Below are 22792 nucleotides of genomic sequence, written 5' to 3' on the forward strand. Positions count from 1 at the left end.
CATAGATTTCCTCACATGACAGAGCTGGGTGTGTGTTTAGATTGGAGACTAAAGTCCTTCATGTGATCACTGAGGACCCCAGAGTTCCTCCATTTTACCCTTCTCCCTCCCGAGGATATCAGGTACTTGCACAACCAGCAGCACAAGGGGCGATAAAGGGGAAAGAGAACAAGGAAATGCACCTGGGAGCATGTTATCAGCCTGGTCTAGAGTGCCTAAAATATCCACCTTTTCACTCATTCCTTGTTTTAAAGGCAAGGAAGTTTTAAGTAATGATCTGTGCGAAACTATGTCCCACAAAACATAGAAAATGCATCCCTACATATGCACCAGAAAACATACAAAGGTAATTCCTGAGCTGAAGGAAAATTTTCTCCCTCCGGGACACATTGTATGAAGGAAATAAGAAGAGTAAACATCTATGTGTGTGTTTGTGTGTGATGTCTACTTATTAATGAATATGATGTTTTATCACTATCTCTGAATATCTTTAAGAAGTGAAGGATCATTGACTTTTAAATAGAAGAATTAGTAAAACAATAGGTTAAAAATCATAATTTGTGAGCTTACAGACACATAGTATTAAGATATATGACAGTATCGGGGCGCCAGGGTGGCTCCGTGGGTTGAGCGTCCGCCTTCGTCTCAGAACATGATCTCACGGTTCGTGGGTTCGAGCCCCGCATCGGGCTCTGTGCTGACAGCCTGTTTCCGATTCTGTGTCTCCCTCTCTCTCTGCCCCTTCCCCACTCACGCTTTGTCTCTCTCTGTCTCAAAAATACATAACCATTCAAAAACATTTAAAGAAATTACATTAAGATCTATGCCGGTAGGAATTAAACGACTGGTGGTTGAGAAATCAATGAAGTGCCTCTTAAGATTGATTGTTTTCAAGTACGAAAACTCTCATAAACCACATGACTGCAAGTAGTATAGTGTAAATATTGAAACTGCAGCCCAGTTAGCCAGTTAAATGGAAAGAATTCCACATATCTGTGTTCACTTACACTTCAGCACCCCACTCTTTCTTTCTGGTGAGGTCATGATCTCTCGGTAGTGAGAATGCTGAGAGAGGAAGTTGGAAGGAGCCCCCTTGTGTCTGGGTGCCAGTGACATGGAGGGAGCTATTGTGGGCCTCCATGTTTTCCTAGGTGTCCCCGGTCCAGGAATATTACAGCCCTCCCTAATTCCCCTGCACAAACCGGGCTAGGAGAGGAAGTTCTGGCTGCCGCAACTTCCTGTGAGATGTGGCCTGAGATCTCGACAGAGTTGACCTAAGATCTCATGAGATTTGCCCCTCAAACTCATGACATCTGTCAACAGGACAGAGTTGGCCGTTTGCTCTGAGATTAGAAGAAACACAGAGTGCCCTCAAGGTTCCACAGCCCGGGAGAATCAACGAGGGCTTATTGTGTGTTCAGGGGAGCCAGGTGCTGTGCACTTTCCTTTCCCCCACACCTCCTCACCTCCTGTTTCAATCCCGTCTAGCTTCACAGAAAGCAAGGGCCACCAGGCCAAGTCTTGCCTATTTTAGTGGTGGTTGTTACCCCGGCTGCTCTTGGAACGCTGGATGAGTTGGAAAGGGTGAGCCAGGGACCTCATATCCTTTGGGTGGTGGCCTTGGGTTGTTTGTGGGACCCTGGGTGTTGGTAGCAGTCCACAAAGCAGGAGTGTCCCAACCCTGCCTATTTACACTGCACAAAGGTGACTACACTAAGGAGTTGACGTGCCTGCCCCCTTCTGGCTATATTTGGCCTGACATCTCGTGAGATTTGGCCTGGGGATCTCACAAGATTTGTCAACGGGGCAGAGGTGGCTGCATCTTTTCGAGTCATGACAGATACAGACTGCGCTAAGTGTCCATGGCCTAGGACAGCGCTCAGGGATACTTTTTCTGTGTTCACACGAGTCCATTTCTGGGCACTGTGCTTCACCCCACTCCTCCTCCTCTGCTGTGTCTTGTGCCTCTAGTTTACTGGGAATAACGGGTCAATCTGGTCCAGCAGCCCCTGTTTCTGTGGCCAGGTGTTTCACCCACCACATCTAGGGTGCTGAGACAGACAGGAAATACGAACACGACCCCTCGTGTCTTGATGCTGGTGACATGGCAGGGTCTACTGTGGGACCACAGGTTTTCCAAGGTGTCCCCAACCCAGGCAGAGCACAAGTCGACTTCTTTATCCTGCACAAAAGAGGTTAGGCTACCTAGTTGCCGCTCCTGCCAAGTTCCCAGGAGGTTGGAAAAGATCTTGCCAAATTTGGCCATGGATCTCATGAGATCTGCCCCGAGATCACGGGAGACTTGTCAACAGGGACAAGGTGGCTGTGTTCTCTGGCGGCAAGAGAGACACAGAATGCCCTCAAGTTCCTGCACCCTGGGAGGTGCAATGGCAGGCTGCCTGTGTGTTCAGAAGAGGCGGCTCCTGTGCACTTTGTTTCTTTCTGCACCTCCTGACCTCCTGTTTGCATCACCTCTCATTTAGCATGAACAATATGCAGTCCAGCTGTTACAGCACATACTCGGCACCCAGGAAGAGCCAAGCCACACTCATTCAGGCAATGAGAAAACACTGTTTATGGGGCAACGTTGCCGGCCCAGTGGCGTTCCCTCCAAAGGCTGAGCCCCGCACCTCGGCCTTTGCCTCCTTTTCTGGCGGTGATGTCAGGGGATTGAGAGACAAAAGAAAAATGGGAGGGATACTTATCAGTGGTGCTCCACGGGTAGCTGGTGGAGGCAGGAGGCAAAGAAGATCACAGAAGCTATTAGAAAGCATGGGGAGTATCCAGCCTCAGTCATCAGGCTGGCCCCTTTTATCTTTTTTTTTTTTTTCCCTAGGTTTTCTTCTCACAGTCATTCTTTCCTATTTCAGTAGTCCGTGTTACAGCCACTGCTCCTAGAATGCTGAGAGGCTTGGGGAGTACTGGTGAGACACCTCGGGACACTTTGGTGGTGGTGCCTGGAGACATTTGTGGAAGTCCGGGAGTTCCTAGGTGTCCCCAATCCATGAATGTCCCTGTCCTGCACAAACCAGACTAGGTGAGTGAGTTCCCACTCCTGCTGAGTTCCTGTGAGATTTGTCCCAAGATCTCCTGAGAGGTGCAGTTAGATCTCGCATGATCTGGCCTTATATCTCATGAGAATTGTCCCTAGATCACGGGATACTCGTGACCAGGGGACTGTGGCTTCGTTTTACAGACTCGGGATAGACACAGACTATGCTCAAATGTCCAATGTCTGGGACAGCTCTCAGGTAGCCTCTTAGTGTGATCACAGAAGCCACTTTCTGTGCACGTTGTTTCTCCCTTCCCCTCCTGCCGTCAGGTTTCTGTGTCCTGTAGTTCGGTGTGACAAATGGGCCTCCAGTCCATTTGTTCTTACTTCATTGGTCCGTGTTTAGCTGTAGTGTACCTTAAGGCTGGGAGCGGCAGAAAGTACAGCGAGGCCATTCGTGTGAATTGCTTCCGGTGTCTGTTGGCTTTTGTCCACCCCTGGATGTCGCAGCAGTCCCCATGCAGAAATGGCCCAGCCCTGGCGGTGTGCCTTGCAGGTACAGCCAAGACCAGGAAGTTCTTCCTGCTGCCAATTTCCTGTGAGATGTGACTCAAGATCTGGTGAGCTTTGGACACACGTGTTCTGAGATATGACCTTAGATCTCAGGAGATTTTCCCTTCATCAAGCGCTAGTGGTCACCAGGGAAGAGTGGCTGTGAATTCAGGGGCAGGACGACGCAGACTGCCCTGAAATGTTCAAAGCCTGGGAAAGTTCTCAGGGACTCGGTTCGTGTGCTCATGGCCAGTTCCTATGTGCGTTGTCTCTCCATACTCCTCCTACATTCTGGTTTGTGTCCCTTGTATTTGTGTGTGGAAAATGGGCTGTCTGGTTCATCCCTTCCTATGTCTTGGTCTGCATCTCACCCTCCTGCACCCAGGACACTGAAAGGCTGGGGGTATGAGCCAGGCACCTGATGTGGAAGTGCTGGTGGCATCTTTGAGCTTTGGCGCAACCACAGTTGTTCTTAGCGGTCCTCAATCCAGGAATGTCCCAGACCTGCCAGCATACCCTGTGTGCATCAGGCAAGGCTAGGAGTTCCTGTTTCTGCTGACTTCCTGGGAGATTTGGCCAAATTTCTTGCAAGAGTTGACCTTAGTTCCCTCGCGATTTCCCCCTAGATCATGGGAGATTTGTCAACAGGGAATCGTGACTCCTTTTGAGGAGGGCAGGACATCTGATCCTCTCAGTCGATGGAGAAGAAGGAATTAACAAAAGACAGCATTCTTTCTCAAATGGAAACCCTCAATAAATTAGGAACAGAAGAAACATCCCTCAACATCCTAAAGACCATGTGTGAAAGACCCACAGCGATATCATCCTCAATAGGGAAAAACTGATAGCCTTTTCTGGGCTTGAGTTTATTTTCTTGCAGAGTCCAGAAGGAATATCTCCAGTGCTTGCTCCCTGAGTCTCACAACTCATGTTAAAACCTGGAGTAAACGTCTCTGATTGGGACTGGCTGGCATCTTAGCTCTTAAGGAAACTAAGAAACCTGGTATGTGAACATTCAGGTTTCAAAATGTGGGAAATTCCTCATACTTGCAAAGGGATTTCAGACACTGAATGGACAGGATGTGACAAAAGATCCTCCAATGCCCAACACCATGTAGACAGCCTTGTGGAGAACATTCTAAACCCAGTGCCAATCGCTCCCCGACCCTCTCCCAAACACACACCCGTGCACAATACAACTCAGACATTGATACTGCCCAGAGCATAGGGTCAGGGCATAGAATCCTTAGTGTGGATGGTTGATTCAACCTTCAGTATTATTTAAATTATTTACAATGAGGGGCGCCTGGGTGGCGCAGTCGGTTAAGCGTCCGACTTCAGCCAGGTCACGATCTCGCGGTCCGTGAGTTCGAGCCCCGCGTCGGGCTCTGGGCTGACAGCTCAGAGCCTGGAGCCTGTTTCCGATTCTGTGTCTCCCTCTCTCTCTGCCCCTCCCCCGTTCATGCTCTGTCTCTCTCTGTCCCAAAAATAAATAAATGTTGAAAAAAAAAATTATTTACAATGAAACTTGAAAACTTTTAAAGTTCACATTTCTCGGAATAGAGCAATTATTCTAAAGCCATGGTACCAAATAGGCATTAGAGCGTGTTTTCAATCATCTGTATCCGTCAATCACCACTCTAGGAGCCTCCTACTATTGTAACAGATTCCCACAAACTCACTTGCTTAAAACCACACCAACTAATTGTTATGCTCTGGACACGAAAAGTCCACAGTGAGTCTCCCGGCACTAAAGTCAACATGGCAGCAGGACTGAATTTCTTTCTCTGGACTCCATGGAAGAATCTGTTTGTTGTCCCTTCCAGCCTTTAGAGGATGCCCACCTTTTTCTCTTGGAGCCCGTGCCATCTCCAAAGCCGGCCATGTCTGATCAGTTACTCTCACATCACAGGATCTTGACACTGACTCTCCCTCTTTCACTGACATGGACCCTTGTGATTACATTGGCCCCTCCAGGCTAATCTCCCCAGCTCAAATTCCTTCATCTTATCACAGCTACAAAGTCTCTATCACCCTGTAAAGTAGCGTATTCCCAAACTCATGGGGTGAGCATGTGGACATTTGTGGGAAGCTCTAGTCTACCATAGCTACTACCCCCATCAGTGAACACATCTCTAAAGCATGTCAATCAATGCAATCTCCTCATTCCTTAAATCAGCACATTACCACCCGTCAGTCTACTGCTTTTGAGAGCCAACCTGTCAGCAGCTGACACCAACTCATGTATGTCCCCGACATCCACCATTTCCAGAACTCCACACTTCCCAAAAATTCTACATAAGATCAGCAGTGTGGCCAGTTCAGAGAGACCGTGAGTGACTGACAGGGCTTGCCCTTCCTGAAGGAAGCAATACATTCAGCTCTGTGCTTGCTGCTGCAGAAATTATGAGCAGAGCTTGTCATTTTTCAAACTATTTCAGTAGGACATGTATACATTTCCCAGAACATAACTGAATGAAAGGGAAAAGGAAAAGAAAGACCGTGCACGTGCCAGTGTTGAGGCATCTGAATTGGGGAGAGAGAAGGAGGAACCCTGTGGTGGGAGGAATCTGAGGATCCAGTGCCTTGAAGGTTCTCAGGGATAAGAGCTGTGTGCTGCAAGCAGATTTCATGGGGGGACAGGGCTGGAGGAGTGTGTGTGGATTGACTGTGTCCTGTTAAAAAGTCACACATTCGGGGCGCCTGGGTGGCGCAGTCGGTTAAGCGTCCGACTTCAGCCAGGTCACGATCTCACGGTCTGTGAGTTCGAGCCCCGCGTCAGGCTCTGGGCTGATGGCTCAGAGCCTGGAGCCTGTTTCCGATTCTGTGTCTCCCTCTCTCTCTGCCCCTCCCCTGTTCATGCTCTGTCTCTCTCTGTCTCAAAAATAAATAAACGTTGAAAAAATTAAAAAAAAAAAGTCACACATTGAACTCTAATGCCTAATGTAACTCTAATGTGACTGACTTTGCAGAAAGGCCTTTACAGAAGATATAAGGTTAAATGAAGTTAGGGGCATGGGGCCCTTGATCCAATAGGTTTAATGTCCCCAAAACAGTGAGCTTGAGCTCCCCACCTCCCACCCGTGCACAAGCACCCAGAAAAGGACACGTGAGACCACAGGGCAAAGAGGGCCCTGTGTGAGGATGGGAACAGAGCTCTCACTGACACCTGAATTGGTGAGAACTTCCCATTTTGATCTTAGATTTCCAGCCTCCAGAATTGTGACAAACAGATGTCTGGTAAACCCAGACATGGTGTTCTGTGGTATTCTGTGAAGGTAGCCTAAGCTGATTAAGGCGGGTGACACTCGGGCATCGGCCTCAGCAGCTTATCCTACCTGGGCATTTCCAGAATCTAACTCAGTTTTGTCTATGTTCCGGAACTGGCACTCACAATCCACTTCCCCCCTGTGAAGAATGATCTGTGAATTTACTTTTTTTCAGTTAGCTCCATGCCCAGTGTGGGGCTTGAACTCACTGACCCCAAGATCAAGATTCACATGCTCTACCAATGGAGCCAGCCAGGTGTGACTGACCTGTGACTTGTCACACGGTTGATGATTTCATAGCACAATTTCTTACATGTAGGAATGACCTAGACCGAAGATCTTCTTGGATTTTCTTGTCATCCAGTTTGACCTCAAATATCAACCTAGAATGACCTGGGAAATCTAGGTCCAGATTCTGCAGGGTGACTCCTTGACCCCACATGGCATGCTCTTCCTTTTCTCTTGGGAAATTTCTGTGCTTCTGACTCTCCAGAACCACAAGACACATATTTGACTGCTGTGGAGAGAGCTGGGCTTAGTCTTGGGGGACACAGTTGAAAAGGAAAGAATCCCCAGAATCAGGGTATGTGGTGGTGTATGGAATTATAGAGGATGTTCCTGTGGGAGGAACAGAAGCTGCGGATGAGAGCCCCTCTCCCACTCCGCTTTTCGGCGGGCCCAAACCTTCCTTTTGTGGGAGCAGCAGATGAGACACTTCCAGCAATAGTCAAAAACCATCATAATAATGTATAGAAGCAAGGATTCCGTGCAGCCTCTAGATTTGAAGGCCTGGAGGCTCTTACATAGATGGCAAGCCAGCACAGCAGAAGTGGACCTCAAAGTCCGAGAAGTGTGAGTTCACCAAGCGGATAAGGAGCCCTTTGCAGATAGGTGGAGTGTGCTTAGTGGAGGTAATCTCGCAAACGAAAACTCAGGTGGGAAGAACATGCACAGGCCAACGGCACCGCGGCCTGAGGGAGAAGACAGTCTGTGCCAGCACAGGTGTATCTGCACATGGCCACCAGCTCCATTTGGGCAGGCACAGGTACTCTGCTCATCCAGGTTTGCCTGGCTCCACCTTGAAATTGTCTTTCACACAGGCCAACACAGGAAAGGCTGTGTCAGCGTGAGGGGAAGATGAGGGAAAACTTTGCACCAGCAAGAGAAGCACTCATTTTTCTCCGTTTGATCAGATCCTGGGGAGCTCAGCATTCATGGCCACCTGCCCCCCGACCCTTCCCCCGCAGGCCTGGGCACGACAGGCTTTAGGCCACTGTTGGGGGAAGGGTGACCAAAAGTCAGGAAGCCCTGGGCATTCAGGATGACACCTGCCTGCAAAATCTCCACGCACTGAACATCTAGGTTCCTGCTTCTACACTGTGGGTTCCGAGAGCAGGACCACGGTGCCCCCTCATAGCCTCTTGGGGGAGGCGCACAAGAATTCCAGGATTGAGGCAAGGGCAGGTCCAGAGGATACCATCCCACCTTCCCCTTTAGGCCCAGCTGAGAGTTGACAGCAGGAGGTGAACAGGGTTCCAGGCACACCTCATTCTTCCCTTGAGTTCCTCCACGACTGCACCTTGGATGAGATTTGTGCAATCCAAATCAGCCTTTGGAGGGAACAAAGCCATGTCTTGAAAACAAAGCCAAACAACTATTCTGGAGACACTAGAAGCATCTGGGCAATTTTATGGTCATCAGCAGAGCACTTCTGGGGTCTGATTTGCCTATGTCTTGATTGCGCCTCTAGGTACTGTCTTACTTTTCCACATATATACATATACATATACGTATGTATATGTATATATATTTACATAATTAATTGCTCTAGTAACGAACCCTCTACCTTCATTGCCCTCTTTTAGCTTCTCTCGGTCTTTTTTCTTGCTACCATTCTCCTTTCAGCATGGATTGGGTCATTATTATGGCTGAACTGCCAGAATCTTTGTCCCTTTCATAGGCTTCATGGGGTAGTGCATCTTCGTGAGATCTGCGAGATCATTTTGCTGTCCATTTGTGTGGTATTTGTGGTGTACTCTCCTACGATCCTGTTGCCAAAGATTGATTCTAGAGCTGCTTTCGTTAAGTGGGCTGGGTTGTTGGTACACTACTAAGAAAGAATGAGTTCAGCGGTAAGTATATTTTGTCATGAAGCCTTTGGCTTGCCTCCTATGTCTTCCCATTATGTCTTACTTGAACATTCAGGACACTCTGTTCTATAGGCGTGATCTGACTGGCTCTATCAGAACCCTCCTGTGGACCTTGTCATATGCAGATAAGATAAGCCAAGAGAGTCACATTGAGTTTTAAGTGGCACTAAAATCTTTTGACAAGGGCTCCTGGTAACCCTCAAATCCTCACAGCAGTTGTGGAGATGTGTAATGTAATGTATATATTTTTCAAACTGTAAATGGGGTACCTAGGTGGTTCAGTCCGTTGAGTGTTTGACCTTGGCTCAGGTGGTGATCTTGCGGTTTGTGTGTTGGAGCAACCGAGTTGGGTACAGTGCTGGGCCTGGAGCATGCTTCAGATTCTGTGTCTCCCTCTCTCTCTGCCCCTCCCCTGCTCATGCTCTGTCCATCTGTCTGTCTCTCTCAAAAATAAAACGTTAAAAAAAAAAACCCTGAAATTGAGGTCAGTGTATTTATTGTAATTCTATTTCACATTAGCATTCTTTATCTCATCTAGTTAAACTTGTCAACATCTGTTTGGGTGGTGTCTCAGTCCGTTCGGCCTGCTCTAACAAAATTGAACACAGAAATTTCTTTCTTATGGCTCTGAGGGCCAGGAAGTCTAAGATCAAGGCCCCAGCATGGTTGAGTCCTATGAGGGCCATCTTCTTGATTCATAGCCAAACACCTTAGGGCTGTGTCCTCACTTGGTAGAAGGAGCAAGGGGTCTCTGTGGCGTCTCTTTTACAAGAGCACTAATCCCATTCATGAGGACCTCATGATCTAATCAACTTCCAGAGGCCCACCCGCTAATACCATCACATCAGGCATCAGGATTCCAACATATGGATTTTGAGGGGACATGAACATATGGATGTTAGCAGATGATGACATGACCATGTGTTGTAGAATCTCCACTTTGTGTGCCTTGGCTGGGAGTCTTTGAGGAAATTACTGAAGCTCTCATTGAATCAGTTGATTCACTTGTAAAAGGAGAAGTGCCTTAGTGTTGTGGGAGGCCATGGGAAAGTCCCCCACTTGAACCTTAACTCTTTGTGTTGGCTGGATCAACAGATTGTGAACTTGGCTCTAAGCAGGCCCTCTGGCATGTTGATTTCTTAACAGATGCACAGTGGCTCTGAGGGGATGAAGACTTGGCAGTCTAGTCAGCGACTAACCTGGATGCTGCAGGTTCCTGAAAGTACCACACGATCTCTGCTTGTTTCCCTCCTCTCTTCCTTTGCCATTTGAACTCCCACCATACGTGAAGAGGCTCAGGTGATTGATGTCTGAGAACAGGATGCTGACTGTTCCCTCAGGTAAGAGTTAAGTGCCAGACCTGGGCAAACCATTTTGAGTACCTCCTAGCTCATGTATTTTACTTGCCTCTTTGTGGAGTGTGAACCTCTTAGACCTTAAGCTAGAGGACCTTGGTGCAGAAAAGCTTAGCAGATGGAGGGGAAAATGGAAACAGGAGTTGGATATAGATGTTAGCCTCAGGGGAAAGAATGTGGTTTGAGTTGGGAAATGAGGAGGTGGGTAAAGGGAAGGTGCAGATATATATCCGGTGGCCCTCCTGCCATCTCACTCCCACTCTATCCATAGTAAAGAAACATGAACAAATATTAACAGAACGTTCCCCAGGGCGGGTGCTGGCCCCGGTCACAGACATTCATTCGCTTTGTAATTAACTCGACGGTGTTACTTTAGCATTATTGAGTATTTGAGTATTATTATTTGAGGAGCACTGGGTTCATGTACAGCCACCTCCCTGGGAAACCAGCTTTGCAAAAGCTTCCTGGGTCTCGTTGGGGGTGACAGGGAGGTCTCCAGCTGGGGAGGAGACACCTGCCAGTCCCTTTCCCACTGGCCTGGTCTCTGGAGCCCTCTGCCGGGCTCCTGGCTATCAGGCTGGCCAGCAGGCGGTCAGAGCATCTGGTGGGCGCACCTAGGTGCAGGGGTGCAAACCCTGGCGCCCAGGAGCTGTGCCCCCTGCGGGGAGGTGGGGGTGGGGTGGGGGTCGGGGGATGGGGCGGCTTGGATCCTGGGCCCAAGCAGGTGTGCGGGAGCGCGCGCACGAGTGTGCGCATGCGCGTGGGCCAGGGCCGGAGCCCGGTGAGGGACACAGCTGAGGCTGCAGCGGTGCTGTGAGTTGGCTCCCAGCCCGCCTGCCGCCCCAAGCCCCCAAGTGTCTGGGCCAGCCAGGGACTGACGCCCACCTCAGCCCCCGACCTGGGACATGCTGCTGCCTGGCGCCTGCGACCCGGCAGCCATGGCTTTGGCGGTAGGGGTAGCGGTAGCGCTGGCGGGAGCGCTGGCGGGAGCGCAGGCGGGGCCCCGCGTGGAGAAGACTGGGAGCCATGAGCCTCCAGCCTCGGAGGGTGGCGGCCCTGCTGCTCCTGCTGCTCCTGGAGCCAGAGGCCAGGGCGCGGGACGCGCTTCCCGGGCGCCTCGGTCTTTGGCCGCGCTGGTGGAGTGCCAGCACTGGCTGGGGCAGAGCGCGATGCGATGCCCCCCCGGCGCCCTTGAAAGTCCATCTGGGAGAAGCCTAAAGGTGGAGCAGCTGAGACACACAGCCTCCCTCCAGGACCTGCCTCAGTCGCGGTGCTGCCAAGGTAAGGTCCCTAGCGACAAGGTCGCACGTGGCCTTCCCCTCTGCCCCTCTCGGTCTTCCCCTCCCATGAGAACCCTCCCCCCCCCCCCCCCGGGGCTCCGGGCTTCTTCTTGGGCTCCATTGCGGCTGCGGTCTGGAGGCCTCAGGAGTGGGCTTTCTGGGTTGGACCCTGGTTCCCTGGAGGTGGAGGGCCCCAGATGGAGTAGGGGGTTAGGCTCAGGCGGTGGGGAGTGGCTCAGGTCGAGAGGGGGGGCGCCCTGAGTGCCCATGGAGGTCTGACTGGGTTGGTGGTTGGCGGGTGGAGGTGGGAACGAACGAAGGGACGAACGAACGGAGGAAGGAAGGAAGGAAAGCGTGGACCTGCGGCTGTGGGAAAGTGTCAAGGCAGGGCCAAGGAAGTGGCAGCCATGAGCAGGAGGAATCATTCCTGCCTGTGAAAATGAAGTACAAGGGGGGCGCCTGGGTGGCGCAGTCGGTTAAGCGTCCGACTTCAGCCAGGTCACGATCTCGTGGTCCGTGAGTTCGAGCCCCGCGTCAGGCTCTGGGCTGATGGCTCGGAGCCTGGAGCCTGTTTCCGATTCTGTGTCTCCCTCTCTCTCTGCTCCTCCCCCGTTCATGCTCTGTCTCTCTGTCCCAAAATAAATAAAAACCGTTGAAAAAAAAATATTAAAGAAAATGAAGTACAAGGGATCTGAGACTCCAGAGAAACATTCCAGGGAGAGTCAGGGTGGTGGGCCTGAGTTGCTGGAGGCCAGCAGGGGACGGTGTTGAAGGGATTGAGAGTGGAAGCAGCAGGTGAACACAGGCCTCCTTCCTCCCCCCTCCACACCTGCTCTCCTGCCCTGCCCAGCCCGCCGCGCCGCGCCCCGCCCCGCCCCTGGTGGCAGAGTTGCACCCTCTGATGGGGAGGGGGAGATCTCACCCCGCTTGTGGCGAAAGGGGGTCCTCTCTCGTGGGAGTCAATGGGACTAGGGGGTAGGAGTCTGGATTAGGGCAAGTGCAACTCCCTGTTGAGCTCTTCATCTCTGAAGGCAATGTGCATTCCATCAATGAAGTGGGAGCCCGGGAGCCAGGAATCAGTGGCGCTTGTGTGTTTTCGAGGGTGGTCCAGACTCTTTCCTAATGGGAGATGTGTGCTGAAGAGAACTGGGTGTTGTGGATGGAGTCCAAAGTCATCTCTTTGGGACACGTTGGGTGGGAACGTCTTCTTCGCACTCTGGCGACGAAGGTGGATGGAAAAGCTCCTTGTCCAAGGCAGACTGGTGGGTTTTGTTCTTCCTATCCGTGGGGCGTGGTGCTTCCCGTTTCCGTGGAGCGCCTCCTGTCTTGCATTCGTTCCGTGTTTCAAGAGTTTCAGTCCTTGGCAATCGCATCTCCTCAGGGACTCACCAGGCAGCACGAGGGAGAAGTGACTCGGAGCCCACCGGGTCCCTAGAAACCAGTGCGTGTGTACTGGAGCAGGCAGTGCTCCTCTCTCAGTCTCCTTGGGAAATGAGGTCTTGAGCAAACAGTCTTTCATTGCATGAGTTGTACCTCTCCCCGGTTGTTGGGGGGAGTGTGTGTACGTGAGTGTGGTGCTGTGGCCCGTGTGGAGTCCGGACCGCGTCAGGGACCCAGTTCTTGGCAAGGAATGCGTTTTGCTGCATGGGAATATCTCATTTCACTAGAGAGTTCCAATCCTGTCTCAAAGGCTGAAAACATCCTGAAGGCAGCACTGTGATCTCACTGAAAGCAAAGGCCTAAGAGCAGAGGCTTTCCCACACTTCCATATGGAGCTGACTGGTGCTTTATGTTTTCAGGAAGATGGTGTGGTGTAGGCCACTTGGAGCAGCTCAGGCTCCTAAGCGTGTGTTTGGTCCCCGAGGGGTGAGTTGTGTCTCTCCGGAATGAAGGAGATTATGGGGACCTTGAGTATCATTACCTTCATGATTACCGTGATGATTCTGCCTAAGTCATCGCATGGATATTGATCCATGAGCTCGCCATGTGAGAGGTTTCCTTGGTAACATAGTCGCCGTGCGTGGCCTCGAAACTTGGTTGTGGTCCGAACACCTTTGATGCTTTGCAAGTCCCGAAGCGGCTCCACGGGTGTGCAGTCCCTGTTGCCATATAGGTGAGGAGGCAGAGTCTGTTGACCTGAAGCCCCTGCAAGTATCCAGGGAGATGTGCGAGGGCCTCTCCCTGAGGCACTGGGTTCCTAGCCGGCTCCACCCAGAATCAGGCAGGGAGGTTTTGTTGATGCCAGCGGGAAGTCCTGAGGAGGGAGGGGGAGCCGGACACCGTCGGGGGAAGGAAGGGATCCCTCCCCTGCCTCACCATCCCCAGCAGTTGCCTAGGTGCTGGCCACGAGGGAGGGGACTGCCTATGCGTGTTTGTTTTCCTTGGTCTTACCCCACCTTGGTAGAGGGCTTAGCCTGTTCCAGGCACTGTTCTGAGCACTTGAGAGATCTATGCTGACGACACAGAGTACCTCGGCAAGGACTCTCGTCCCCGTTCGTATTTCCAGGGGAAGATGTGAAAGAATGTGTGCCGGGGGTCACTGCTGTGAAGCGGGAGGACTCGAGGCATGAAGGCAGGCAGTCAGCCTCCACATGAGTGTGCTGCACCGCTGGCTTTCCCACTGCTGCCTGTCGAGAGGCAGGGAAAGCATTTGCACCTAGCGTGCCTGTCCTGCGAGCAGAGGTGGGCTTGGAGACGTGCGTGTGCCCTCAAACGGGGAATCCAGCAAAATAGGCTCTAGGGCCTGAGTCACACTCTCTGCGGGGAACCCTATCATTGCACATCCAGCCTGAGACACTTTGGAGAGTGACATGCGGGGCTCTTAGTGAGGGTGGCGGCACATCGGGGGGCATGGGTCAGCGGGACCTTCCTAGGACCCCTGCCCCCGCCGCCCCCCCCCCCCGCCGGTGCTGTGCTGCCCCTGAAACCCAGGCAGGGCTGGAAGGAGGAACAGGGTGTTGATGGCACCATCCCTTCCGCAGGGAGGCTTCTTGGGAGCTGGTGACTGAGGGGACCTTTGCGAGTTCCCCCTCTGAATTGCAGGAGAAGCGGCCGAGGGCCCTCATTTCATGTGGTCCACACTCCCCGTCGCCCTGTGTGCCAGTTGCCAGTGTCACAGGCGCCCAGGTGGTGAACGTGGTCCCCGAGTAGGGAACCCTAAGGCCGTTTCTGCATCCTCAAATGCTAACGTTCAAAGTCATCTCTTTGGGACAAGTTGGGTGGGAACGTCTTCTTCGTACTCTCGCGAGGAAGGTGGACTGGAAAGCTCCTCGTTCCAGGCCGATTTTGTGTTTTGTTCTTCATATCGGTGGGGTGTGGCGCTTCATGTGTCCGTGGAACATCTCCTGTGTTGCATTCGTTTTGTGTTTCACGAGTTTCAGACCTTAGGAATCACATCTCCAGGATTCACCAGGCAGCCTGAGGGAGAAGTGACTCTGAGCCCACCGGGTCTCTCTAGAAACCAGTGCATGTGTACCTGAGCAGACGGTGCTGGTCTGTCAGCCTCCTTTGGAAATGAGGTCTTGAGCAAACGCTCTTTCATTGCATGGGTTCCACCTCTGTCAGGTTGTTGGGGTTTGTGTTCGTGCATGTGTGTAATTGTCTGCGATGCCGTGTCCTGTATTTAGTCCGGACCGCAGCAGGGTCCCAGTTCTTTCCAAAGACACAGTTTTGTTGCATAGGAAATTGTCATTTGAATAGTGTGTCCCAATGCTGTTACACCGGATGAAAACTTCCTGCAGGCAGCACCGTGATCTCACCGAAAGCAAAAGTCTGAGAACTGAGGGTTTCCCAAACTTACATATCAAACTGACTGGTACTTTATGTTTTCAGTAAGATGGTGTGGTGTAGGCCACTTTGAGCAGCTGAAGCTCCTAAGCATCTGGTTTGTCCTCGGGGGGTGAGTTGTCTCTGTCAGCAATTCAGGAGATTATGATTCTCTTGAACATCATTATTTTCTTGATTACCATGATTACTATATTCTGCATAACCCATCGCATGGAATTTGATAAGGAGCTCGATTCCCGGAACATTTTGTCACCAAACGCTCGCTACAACAAGGAGAAAAACAATCACTTTTGTGCGATGGACAAGGCACCTTACCTTTATTGTACTCTTTTAGTGGTATGTACGTATGTTTAGAGTAATGAAAGTGTCCACTTAGATCTAAGGAGTTTTAGTGACATCATGGTACTGCAAGTAACCATAAAAGTAATGGAAAATCTAAGTTACCTAGTAATCTAAGCACTCTGTCCTTTTGGATACGAATTCCTAATTAAAGAACTCAAGTCCTGGTAAAGAACTGCCAAGTCCTTGTAATTCGTTACTATTCACGTAGGTCTAGTGAATGGAATGGACTGAACTAAGGTCTCTGAAATAGAGGAAGCTAGAATTTGAGATACTGAGTCACCTTTACTCTCCCTTTCCCTGTTGACATGGTCTTTTTTTATTCGATGATGTCTCTTGACCTTTACCCTATTTCCCTCCTTCCTGCCCCCCCCCCTCCATTGCAGTCATCTTTATGTATTGATGGGCTTGTTTCCTTCTGTTTTGAGGATCTTTGTTTTTTGTTTTCTTAGTTTTTGAGTCAGATTCCCCATATATGTGTGAGCATTCTGTATGTGTTTTTCTCGCGGGGCCCCGCCTGCGCTCCCGCCAGCGCTCCCGCGAGCACTACCGCTACCCCTACCGCCAAAGCCATGGCTACCGCCAGGCAGCAGCATGTCCCAGGTCGGGGGCTGAGGTGGGCGTCAGTCCCTGGCTGGCCCAGACACATGGGGGCTTGGGGCGGCAGGCGGGCTGGGAGCCAACTCACAGCACCGCTGCAGCCTCGGCTGTGTCCCTCTCCAGGCTGCGGCCCTGGCTCACGCGCATGCGCGCAATCGTTCGCGCGCTCCCGCACACCTGCTTGGGCCCAGGATCCAAGCCGCCCCATCCCCCCACCCCCACCCCCACCCCCCCACAGCGGGCACAGCTCCTGGGCACCAGGGTCTGCACCACCGCACCTCCCTGTGCCCACCAGATGCTCTGACCGACTGCCCGCCAGCCTGACAGCCGCAAGCCAGGCAGAGGGCTCCAGAGACCAGGCCAGTGGGACAGGGACTGGCAGGTGTCTCCTCCCAAGGTGGACACCTCCCTGTCACCCCTAAAGAGACCCAGGAACCTTTTGCATAGCTGGTTTCCCAGGGACGTGGCTGCACGTGAACCCACTGATCCCTCTTGCATCCTAGGCCTCTGTGTTTCTTCTTCACTCTGCCTCCCATTCCCGCCAACCGTGGCCATCTACAGCCGTGCACCCTCCTCGCTCGTCACCCGTGACCGCAAGGGCAGCCCTAAGGGACAGGGAGACACGCTGGGCACACGAGACTCCTTCCACCTCCCTTCTCCTTGAAAGGCCGGTGCTTTTCAGCTCTGCATGCCCTTCCCATGGCCCTACCTGGACCGCACCACCAGCGGTCCCACCCTCAAGTCCACCCTGCCACCGCTGACTGTGGCACGTCCTTCAACTCTGTGGAACCGCCTGTCCACCTCCACTACCTCCCAACCCCCGTGTTTTCTTCACAGTGTGCCTCAGACCCCAACTCCTCCGTGCCATTTTCCTTTTCTTGCTTTTCATTGCTTTTCAGTGTTTCTTTCTTTTGGTGAGAGAGACAGGCCATCACCCATGCAATTTTTCAGCAAGCGTCTACTGAACGTGCAAGGTGTACCAGACCCTGCTCTGGAAGGCGAAGTGTAACTGAACACATATATATGGAATTCTTTCCATTTAACTGGCTAACTGGACTGCAGTTTCAATATTCACACTATACTTGCAGTCATGTGGTTTATGAGCATTTTCGTACTTGAAAACAATCCATCTTAGGAGGCACTTCATTGACTTCTCAACCACAAGTCGTTTACTTCCTACTGGCATAGATCTTAATGCAATTTGTTTAAATGTTTTTGAATGGTTATTTTTGAGATAGAGGGAGACAAAGCGTGAGTGGGGGAGGGGCAGAGAGAGAGGGAGACACAGAATCGGAAACAGCCTGTCAGCACAGAGCCCGATGCGGGGCTCGAACCCACGAACCGTGAGATCATGTTCTGAGACGAAGGCGGACGCTCAACCCACGGAGCCACCCTGGCGCCCCGAGACTCTCATATATCTTCCACTATATGTCTGTAAACTCACTAATTACGATTTTTTACTTATTGTTTTCCTAATTCTTGTATTTAAAAGTCAATGATCCTTCACTTCTTAAAGATATTCAGAGATAGCGATACAACGTCATATTCATTAATATGTAGACATCACACACAAACACACACATAGATGTTTACTCTTCTTACTTCCTTCATACAATGTGTCCCGGAGGAAGAATATTTTCCTTCAGTTCAGGAATTACCTTCGTGTGTTTTGTGGTGCATTTGTAGGGATGCATTTTCCACGATTTGTGCGACATAGGTTCTCACAGATCACTACTTAAAAATCCGTGCCTTTAAAACAAGGAATCAGTGAAAAGGTGGATATTTTAGGCACTCTAGACCAGGCTGATAACATGCTCCCAGGTGCATTTCCTTGTTCTCTTTCCCCTTTATCGCCCCTTGTGCTGCTGGTTGTGCAAGTACCTGATATCCTCGGGAGGGAGAAGGGTAAAATGGAGGAACTCTGGGGTCCTCAGTGACCACATGAAGGACTTTAGTCTCCAATCTAAACACACACCCAGCTCTGTCATGTGAGGAAATCTATGGGGACATGCTTTTAGAAATGTGGCGCGTTCTCTGGTAATTCAGCATAAGCTCATACACGTACGAAATGTTAACCCGCAAGATAACTTAGAGATCAGTCTAGTTCCATGAAAATTGGCTGTTTCAGTCAGTGGGGCATGAGACTCTTGATCTTGGAGTGTGATTTCACGCCCCAAATTACGACTAGAGTGGACTCAACAGATATACGATAAAATAAGTATTGGAAAATGACCCAGGTAAATTAGGCTACGATGACTGAGCTGCTAATTGGTGGGTGGGATCCCTTTACGTCCTCAGTCAGCCCCCGGGAATGAGCATCTGAGCATTCACATAGTGCCAGTGCTGGTAAGGCAGCCACGTCTTCCCTCTGGGAGTTCAAGGTCTAGCCAGGAAGATGGAAAGAACACGAAACAAAAATGGGAATGACATGAGCAAGGACTCCATAGAAAACTTCAAGGTGCGACAACTGGGTCCTGAGCTCCCCCAGGGGAGGGTCTGACAAGGCTGTGCTGAGGAAACGTTAATATTTCCTGCCGCAGTGCAAGAACGAGTCAGCCCTGCACAAGTCGAGGGTATGTAGCCCGGCAGAAGGCACAGTGCGGCGGACACTCGGAGGCAGGGGTCGTTGTTTCAGAGGGGACGTGTGAAAGGAGACCGGGGAGACCGGAAAGAGCTGCGGAGGACAGCAGAGAGGGAGGGTGAGGAGGGCCAGGGCCTGGGGCAGGAGGACGTTGTCCCTACTCTGCTCTAGCGCCGTGGGACAATATTCCCCCACCCTTACTGGCTTCCCCATCAACTTCCCACCTCACCGGCCCAGGGGACCAGGAGTTCAGCAGGGCTCAGCTGAGCGCTCCTGCCAGAGCCTCTCAGGAGCTTGGGGCTGCTGTCATCACTCAGACAGAACCTGCTTCACTCAACCCCTGAGCCCACTTCAGGGTGGTGGCAGGATTCAGTCCACATCGAGTGCCTTAGTTCTTCCCTGTCTGTCGTTGTCTCTCAGGGCTAGGCTGTGTGTACCTGTCCATGTCACGACTCAACACGGGGGTTGGTCCCCACTGTCAGGAGCTGAGAGACAACACAGAGAGTGACAGTGAGCACGTGGCCGTGCCATGCACATTTTATCACCTAAACTTGTTTGGTCTGGGGTCACGGTGCCATCTTCTTTGCAACAGAAATCAAACACTACGTCCATACCACACTCCAGGAAGGAAATCCCACAAGGATGTGTTGACAGGATGTGGGCATCCCAGGGAGCCACTGAGGGGAAGAGAAAGTGGAGACCCTGCCAGGGTCAGTGCCTTGCCCAGAATCACAGACTGGTGTAAAGTCAGAAGCCAAGTTGGGCATGACCCCAACTTCATGTCCTCACAATGGGGTCCTGGATTCGACCCAGGATTTCGGAGGGGGTCTGGAAAAGGATGTGTTACTGTCACTGGGTGAAGACACGGAGGTGGTGTGGGGGTGAGGCTGAAGAGGAGCGTCACAGAAGACATCCCGGCACGTTCTTCCCTGAGGAGGACCCCCAGGCCAGGGCAACCCACTGAGTGCCACCCTGTCCCCATCGTATGTACCCAGTGGAAAGGCAGGGAATGGCTCGTGGCACACTACTGACAAAGTCTACGTAAATGAGAGTTCTGTCCTACTAGGCCCCGACTCCAATCCCTTCTGTAGGGATTGCTTTAGAAAGTAGAGAACCTAAGCTCCTAGGAAATGTTTGGCCATCCTTCCCTAGGTGGGGATGTGACCTTCTGGGACCCCAGAAAACAAGCACTGGTAAACACACATACACACACACACTCACGCACGTACGCACACCTGGAAGGACTGTGGGCTGGGATCAGAGGAGCAGCAGAATCAGAGGAGGTGAGAAGTTGAAGTCAATGTGGTTGGATAAACTTCCAACAGGTGACACCGCTGCTCCAATTTCACAGGTATCATCCCACATATGCCTGAGGACATCCTGAGGACATGCTAGAATGATCTCCATTGGGCGGAAAAGACACGGACCATCCCTGAGAAGCACAGTCGCGAATCTGGGACCAGAAAGAGGTAAGAAAGAAGAGTTCTGTCTCAACCCAGATAGGTCTCACAGCTGGGACCCTGGCTGCCCCAGACCTTCCCAGGGGACTGCGGAGAGGGGTGCATTGGTGGAACTGTGTACCGATGTGACATTTCATGGAGAATGGGGGTGAGCAGTCAGCAAAGAGAGGACTATTTGCAAAGGTGTTATCCCAGAGGGGGACTCAGGAGGTGGATCCTAGGCAGTGACATCACTTTGCTCACAATAGGCCCCAGGAAAGCTTGGAACTCCTGTAACCTGGCACCCATGTTCTAGGAAGGTCCCATACCAGGCTCACTTGCCTACAGACCCAGAGACTTTAGGATGTTCTCTTGTTGTTTTCCCAGGTACCGGGGCTCTGGATGCCAGAAACCCCAGTGCGCAGGATTACTCAGAGGTTGCAGAGGTTTCCTTAACCCACGCTGGCGATGCCTCACGATGTTTTCCAGGACGTCACATAAGGTAACACAGAGCAGCCCAGAGCAGGCCAGGTCAGGTCAGGTCACAGCTCGGAGCCTTCCCTGGGCACCCCCATCCCCTCATGTTCTGTTTCGGGGAAAGGGGGACATGGGGGCCGGTCCTCCCCGGGACCGGAGCAGGTTCGATGGCAGTGGACCACCTGGTGGACCCATCATGGCCATGCACGTGTCATGCTGGGAAGGAGGGAAAAGGGATCTTTGAGGTGCCTCTAACCTGTAACAGGTTGAATCCAAGGCCCTCAAGCCACCTTGCTTCTCCTCCGTGGGGGAGGTGAGTGCACACTGTGGTGTCATATCTGGAATGAATTCATATGGGTTTGAGGACAAGCGAAAGCAAGCAGACATGGCCTTGAGGACTCCTGCCTGCCTGCCTGCCTGGCTGCCTGCCTTCTGGGCACTGTCTTTACAGAGCCACATGCCACAGATGGAGGAGAAGCTGAATGAGAGCCCCTGCTCTACTTCCCCGAAGGAAAGGAGGAAGCCCCATGCCATCAGCAGGAAGCCGCGCTGGCTCAGGGTGAGTGCAGGTACCAGGGAAACCCAACACCCAGGGCCCAGAACACACACTGCTGCTCCCCTGGTAGCTCTCGGAGACTCCTGGTCCCAGATGAACCTGGAACTCCATCTGCTCCCCAAACATGCCCTCAGGGCCCATCCCCTGCAACGGCCAGACACAACATCACTCTCCACTTATTTGTAGGAATATCAGAAAAGAGGTGTGAGACCATTTCACGTCCCATTCTGTCTAGAATATATTGGCATTGTTGTACACGTTTCCCCGACGAACGTTCCCAGGTGTCCCGGTTCGCCCGACCATCCTTCCACACCTTCTCCACGTCTGACACACGTTCGTGAGGAGCAGGGAGATTTTTACCCAAAGGACATGGGGCTCATTGCATTATGTCTAATGCTCTGCACTTTGGTGGCCAAGCAACACGCCCCTGGGGCCCCTCCAGATCAGGAGCAAGGGCCTTACCACCTAGACAACATTCTGGAAATGTGACCACTCACCTCACCCATTCAACCCTTCACAAATGGGGGATTGTGACAGCATTCCCTTCTCTTGCCATGTCACAGTGCTGCACTGAACATCCTACATGTCCTATTATCCTGATCCAACCTCTGCCAGGTACTGTCCCTCTCTTCGGATCCCCAGAATGGACTGTGCTGTTAGAAATAACAGGGACACTGCTGTTCATGCGGGAGGTGCCGTGCATACTCATCTAACAATCTGACCTGAGATTCTTTTTCCTTGATGGTTTTTTAAAAAAAAATATATGAAATTTATTGCCAAACTGGTTTCCATACAACACCCAGTGCTCATCCCAACACGTGCCCTCCTCAGTACCCATCACCCACGCTCCCCTCCCTCCCACCCCCCATCAACTCTCAGTTTGTTCTCAGTTTTTAGGAGTCTCTATGCTTTGGCTCTCTCCCACTCTAAGCTCTTTTTTTTTTCTTCCCCTCCCCCACGTGTTCCGTTTACGTTTCTCAGGATCCACATAAGGGTGGACACGTATGGCATTTCTCTTTCCCTGTATGGCTTATTTCATGTAGAATAAAACTCTCCAGTTCCATCCACATTGCTACAAAAGGGCCATATTTCATTCTTTCTCATTGCCACGTAGTACTCCATTGTGTATATAAGCCACAATTTCTTTATCCACTTATCAGTTGATGGACATTTAGGCTCTTTCCATAATTTGGCGATTGTTGAGAGTGCTGCTATAAACATTGGGGTACAAGTGCCCCTCTGCATCAGCACTCCTGTATCCCTTGGGTAAATTCCTAGTAGTGCTACTGCTGGGTCATAGGGTAGGTCTATTTTTAATTGTTTGGAACCTCCACACTGTTTTCCAGAGCGGCTGCAGCAGTTTGCATTCCCACCAACAGTGCAAGAGGGGTCCCGTTTCTCCACATCCTCTCCAGC

At 51.5% G+C, this 22792-nt stretch overlaps 1 protein-coding gene and 2 long non-coding RNA genes across 6 annotated transcripts in view; 2 read left to right on the forward strand and 1 right to left on the reverse strand.

Annotated features, from left to right (window-relative positions):
* The window catches only part of LOC147583361 (uncharacterized), a 476502-nt gene extending 465919 nt beyond the window's left edge, over positions 1–10583 (forward strand). For all 4 annotated transcript variants that reach the window (XR_015248140.1, XR_015248142.1, XR_015248139.1 and 1 more), the window contains one exon: positions 10110–10583. This is a non-coding gene — a long non-coding RNA (uncharacterized LOC147583361). The remainder of the gene's footprint in view (positions 1–10109) is intronic.
* The window catches only part of LOC147583363 (uncharacterized), a 230523-nt gene that overhangs the window by 159772 nt on the left and 47959 nt on the right, over positions 1–22792 (reverse strand). The gene's annotated exons all lie outside the window — the stretch shown is intronic.
* On the forward strand, positions 17161–21374 carry LOC147583367 (uncharacterized). The gene is made up of 4 exons (XR_015248144.1): positions 17161–17328; positions 20256–20373; positions 20731–20845; positions 21272–21374. It is a non-coding gene; the product is annotated as an uncharacterized LOC147583367 (long non-coding RNA).

This window comes from Puma concolor, chromosome A2 (genome assembly GCF_028749965.1).
Source record: "Puma concolor isolate L17-30 chromosome A2, mPumCon1.1.hap2, whole genome shotgun sequence".
Classification (NCBI taxonomy): Eukaryota; Metazoa; Chordata; class Mammalia; order Carnivora; family Felidae; genus Puma; species Puma concolor.